The sequence below is a fragment of the Patagioenas fasciata genome, chromosome 18 (assembly GCF_037038585.1).
Source record: "Patagioenas fasciata isolate bPatFas1 chromosome 18, bPatFas1.hap1, whole genome shotgun sequence".
Classification (NCBI taxonomy): Eukaryota; Metazoa; Chordata; class Aves; order Columbiformes; family Columbidae; genus Patagioenas; species Patagioenas fasciata.
In genome coordinates, this window is record NC_092537.1 from 14,782,268 (window position 1) to 14,787,876 (window position 5,609).

Below are 5,609 nucleotides of genomic sequence, written 5' to 3' on the forward strand. Positions count from 1 at the left end.
TGCCACCTTTAAATCAGAACTCTTTGGTCACGTTCAGCTTCAAGTAAGGGTAAACCAGGGAAAATGTAAAAATGCAAATCTCAGGAGTAGTGCAGCTGGAACATGAGGATTCAAACACAAGGACAAAAGCCATGGGATATGGATGTTGATGGGAAAGCAGAGGCTGCTCGTGCAGGGGCACCACAGGTAAAACGAAGAAGGGAGGAAGATGAAGAGCTTCAGCTCGCTGCTCAGCGGGAAAGAAGAACAAACAGAGGAGGATGCAGGGAGTAAAGAGGAGCTGGATGGTTAATTTTTTTAGCTTTAAATTTCATAAAAATCCAGGCACGACCAGATAGTTAACGAAAGGGGAGGTGAGAAAACAGGCCAGAATGGGAGAGGTGGGATAAAAGAGCATTTGGATGCATGGGATGCATTCAGCGTGGGGTATCTGGGAGAGCTCATGGGGATGCTGGAGAGAACAGGAAGATGGGAAAGAAGGGAACAAACCTGGCCAGAAAAAGGGGAGGGATTTTCAACCCATCATCAGAGCAATATCAAACCAAATTGTGGTGAATTATTAAGTGGTTTATAAACACTAATTCACTCCGCATAAGTCTCATGTCCTATTCTCACAGGACTGATGGCCTGACAGAAAGGAAGAGGTGATGCTATGAAGTTTATCAGGGTTTTGGGCTGCCCTGTGTCTCCAAAAGGGGCTGTAGCCCCAGCATCAGCCTTCCTGGGGCAGAACTTGTTTAGGCTGTTGGGACGAGTGTAAAGCATTGCCAGCAGGAGAGAAGCCGTGTCCTCCTCTTTCTCATGCACTGGGCACAAGTTTTCATCCACACAAGTATTCCGTGGGCTCTTGAATGAGTCTTTGATGTTGGCGACGTTTTCCAGGCAGATGGTTCCCAGGGCATTGCTACCCGAATGCTTGTGCCAGCCTAGGGGGTGTGAAGGCCTGGGAATGAGCAGCTGGGATGAAGGACCAGGCTGTGTGTCCAGGAGCCACAGACGGATTATGGTAGCTTAGCACATTCATCAACATCCAGCCCCCTGGTGACTATCAGGCTACAGGAGGGGTTTGGGGGAGGTTGTTAGGGCTCTCTCCTGGAGTTCTGGACTGTATTTTCCCTCCTGATTAAGGTGATGTGGCTCTAATGCACCAGTAACACCAGAGGATTTGGGCTTTATGGGGTTGGAGGCACTCGGGGTGTGAAATACAGGTCTGCAGGAGACATCAGCTGCATGAGGACAGCGGCACAGCCCAAGAGGGTCCCAGCTCGGTGTGTGTGTGTCACGCATTGAAAAGGAGTTTGCAGTGCCCAACAGCAAAACTGGGCAAACCTAGACCTGGACAGGTCAAATCCTGAGTTTTTCTGTTATTCACTGATTTCAGCAGGATTTGTTTGTGTCAAGGATGGGCTCAGTGGAGTCGTATGCGGGGTCTAGTGCCACCAGGCCTGGCAAGAGGATTTTCAAAGCCCAAGAGCAAGAATTAACCCAGGACTGAGTGCTTAGAAATGGGCTTTGAGCTCCTCTTCGTTACCAGAGAGCTGAATCCAGCCAAAGAAATCTGAAGACCTCCAGCTTTGCAATTATCCTGCTGTGCATTTGAGCTCCTGTGGAGCTGAAATCAGACCTTTGGTGGGGAAGGAAGGGAGGACGAGACCTTTCCAGGAGCTGTGGCAGATGAGGCAGCTTCAGCTGATGTGAGTGCAGGAAGCTCATTATCGCCCAGAAACTCTTTTGTGTTGGAAACTGAGTGCTGGGCTGGGGGCATTGATTATATTTATGGCAGATCTATCTGGATCTACGACTCTGCTCAGATGCACCTTGGGGATCAGGTCCCCATCTCTGTCCCCAGGCAACTTCAGATTGGTGCCACATCCCAGGATTTGCCTCACCCCAGAAAAAAATAAAAAAAAAAGCTAAGACCCAGACCAGATCTCAACTTGAACTGAAACAGCGCAAGGGCAGCGTGCTGCCCCAAACCCGTGGGAAGGAGTGGTTGCAGCTGCCCTGGAACAGACCCATGAGCCTCCACTCTGATCTGCTGGGAATGCATTTTTTTGAGCAGTTTAGGCTGTAAAAAAGGAGCAGCAAACTATTCCTAATGAAAATAAATGTCTGCTGCTGCTTTGCATCTGTGTCCAGCTGCTGGCCCTGGGGACCAGCACTCAGAGCTGGAGAACAGGCAGTGTCTGTAGGCTGGAAGCAGACCCACCGCTCCTGCACCTGCTGCCTCCTCCCCACTGCACAGCAAATGAACGAGGCCGTTTTAACACAGCCCAGTGATCGCTGCTGCCGTGGGGACGTCTGGACACTGACTCATGGTTTGCTTCTTATTCCTGCTACATCATCCTTATTTTTTGATTCACGGACCACTCTGTGCGCAAAAGAGTAGACTGTGCTTTTTGATCTCTTGCTGTAAAGATTTGTTCAACAAATGAGGCCTTAAAATGGGGACATCCCTGGATGTCTGTGTTGAGTTGATCTTTTCCAAATGTAAAGTGTTCCCTTTTTCCCCTATCCTGGTTTTGCTAAAAACAAGACTGGTTCTCTTTTAGTGATTTCTCTTCCAGCTCAGTTATCCTAGGTTGCTGTACTTTGCTGAGTTTTTGTCTGCATATTTTTCCTCAGATGCTGTACTCAGTGCTGATAAGAGACCAAGGGAATGCTGAAGAAGCTCGTTTTTAGGTTTATGACCATGGTAGCCAAGAAAGACCGATAAGTTTTCCCACGTTCTGCTGTGTTTGAGGAGGGGCGGATGAACAGGTGACCAGAACTGACCAACTGAGGATCAACTGAGTATCCCACCCCATAATCGTCATACCCCCTATATCAGAGGGTGATCACAGGGTCACGCTCTCTTCGACCATGGCCGGCATCCAGAGAGGCCCCTGTCTGTCTGTCTGTCTGTGACCCACAGGCCTCCGGCCCTGCACCCTGCACCCAGGTTCCGGTTGCTGTGCAGTCCCGCCCGTGACTCCTGGGGCCTGAGCTGCACCTGGAGCCCCAGCCCTGCACACCCAGCCCTGCTGAGTGACCCAGCTCCACATCCAGCACTTAGATTGGGTTTGTATATTTTGTATATATATTCTCTATTTATTAGTAGCATTAGTAAAACCCTTTAAAACCTTCCAACTTGAAGTCTAAGTCTCTCTTCTTTCTCTCTTATCTTCCCTATCATCCTTCTGATCTAAAGGGAAGGGATGGCTGGAGGTAAGAGGGTAACAAGGAGCATCTGCCATGGTTTATTGCCGCCTTGCCTTAAACTGTGACATCCCCTTATTTACCCAAATATCCAGGCTACTGTTCTCTTGCACTGGTAACAGCGACTTCACACACACACACAAATACCATCTCCTTACTCCACTGCCATGCACAGACACCCTTGTTCTAAACCACACCAGTGAGGGAACGAGCAGCTGAAGCACCAAGGATAGCGGGGAGGTGTGAAAGAACCCTTACCAGTGGCGCCTACACACCTGTTTCATTATTAGCCTCACCAATCTATTTCCTTTTTGTAGCCCAGCTAGGTGAGAACAGAGATAACTCATTGCAATAAAGAAACTGGACCTGTTCCTGCCAGGACAGTGGAGCCTGATCCCCACAGGAACCCACCACACAGCCCAGAGAGCCAAAAGCAGCCTCTCCCACTAACACCGGTGGGAAGGACAGGCAGGTAACACAAAACTGATGGTGCAACCAGAGCGTCTGGGGATGGCTAACCCCTAAACGCATGTGATTCATGTCTTACAGAATGAAAAAAAGAAAAAGGCAATAAGTCAAACACTAAATACTGAGTTGGTGCAAAAGTAGTTGCAGTTTTTACATTGTTGAAATTTGCCATTTGATATTGGAATACGTTCTTAAATAAATGCAAGTGTGTTATACATCATTTTAATGTGCTCTTCTCATTTTATCTCTTTTTGCTACTGACTGATTACTTGCTGTTTATTTCATATTTATTTTAGACTATAGAAATGACATTACACAAAAAAGCAAAACTGCATCCTGACTACCTACCCTGTGTCTCCAAAAATAAGACGGGGTCCTATACAATTTTTGTTTCAAAAGATGATTACTTTTGTACACGTATAGCTTCCTGGACACTTTTTAAATTGTTTTTTTTTTGTTACGAACTGTAACTGGGGCTTATTTTTTGAGTAGGGCTTGTAATTCAAGCATCCTCAAAGATGCTGAAAAATCATGCTAGGGTTAATTTTCAGGATAGGTCTTATTTTTGGGGAAACAGGGTATACCTTTGGGGTTATGAGTTTTCAGGGAGTTATTCTTTAACTGGAAACTTCTGTTTAATGGCGATTGAAGAGCTTTGCATAATCCCATGGCTCCAGGAGGTCAGGTTGTAGAAGTCCCTATATAAACACACAGGGACTGACAGTGAAACCTTCACATAATGGAGATTTCCCAAAATGACAGCACCATGCTGGTGGTTCCCAACTCACCCTCGGCTTCAGCGTGTCACCTGGACTTGGAGAGAGCAATAGGCAGTGATGGGCCCACAGGAGCCCCAGGGGCAGGTCTGGGCCAGGGCTGATGCTGAAAATTGAGACCACATGGTAAAAAAGGGTGACCCTGACCCAAATGGCAGATACAGAGGCAGGTAAGGATTCCCCACAGCCACACAGCTGCCTGGTGGCAGAGCGGAGCTGCCCTGTACTTTCCCATTAGCCCACGCTGTCTTTCAGATGCCTGGAATTTAAGTGAATTTAAGGGTGTGTTAGTTTGCAAATAGGTGGAGAGTTCGGTGTTTGGAAACCACTTCTTTAGCTCCTTCTCCTGCTGCTTCTTGCATCAGCCCCCAAGCCTGAGCCTCCTCCTCCCCAGACCACAACGTGGGAGGTGACCCCTGAGGTGCAGGTACACATGTTGGGAAAAATCCACATCAGGGAACCCCAGGAGAGGCAAAACATCTGCTCCACAGAGCAGAGCCCAGCCTAACCAGAGGTGCTGAGGCTCTCAGAGGAGAGGCGAGTGTCTCCAACAGCCCTGGCTTTCTGGAGCTTAACCCAAAATCCTGCTGTGCTGGATGACTCAGAGAGACTCAGAGAGACACAGCAGGGGAGCGCAGTGGTGTGGGGCGAGAGGCACTGAGTGGTGACTCAGGCTCTTTATCCCTTCCCCCTTATGCACAGAATCATAGAATCACAGAATGGTTTGGGTTGGAGGGCCCTTCCCAGCTCCCCAGTGCCCCCCCTGCCATGAGCAGGGACATCTTCACCAGCTCAGGTTGCTCAGAGCCCCGTCCAGCCTGGCCTGGGATGTCTCCAGGGATGGTTCAGCCACCACCTCTCTGGCCAACCTGGGCCAGGCTCTCACCACCCTCAGGGACAACAATTCCTTCCTCATGTCCAGCCTGAATCTCCCTCCTTCAGTTTAAGACCATCACCCCTTGTTCTATCACAACAAGCCCTGCTCAAAAGTCTGTCCCCATCTTTCTTATGGGCCTCTTCTAAGCACTGACAGACTGCGATAACATCAGCACATTTATGCTGTGCTGCCGTCAATATCAGCTGCATTTCCATTGCAGGGGCAGGCTGCGTGGCAACAGGGCAGAGAAGAGTGTGGTGTAAGGAAGGACCAGACCCTTGCCCACCACC

The 5,609-nt window shown here is 49.0% G+C and overlaps 1 long non-coding RNA gene across 1 annotated transcript; it reads left to right on the top strand.

Moving 5' to 3' along the window:
- Positions 1-2,812: 2,812 nt before the first annotated feature.
- LOC139829349 (uncharacterized) lies at positions 2,813-3,886 on the top strand. Its single transcript, XR_011741792.1, has 2 exons — positions 2,813-3,060; positions 3,516-3,886. It is a non-coding gene; the product is annotated as an uncharacterized lncRNA (long non-coding RNA).
- The last annotated feature ends 1,723 nt before the right edge of the window (positions 3,887-5,609 follow it).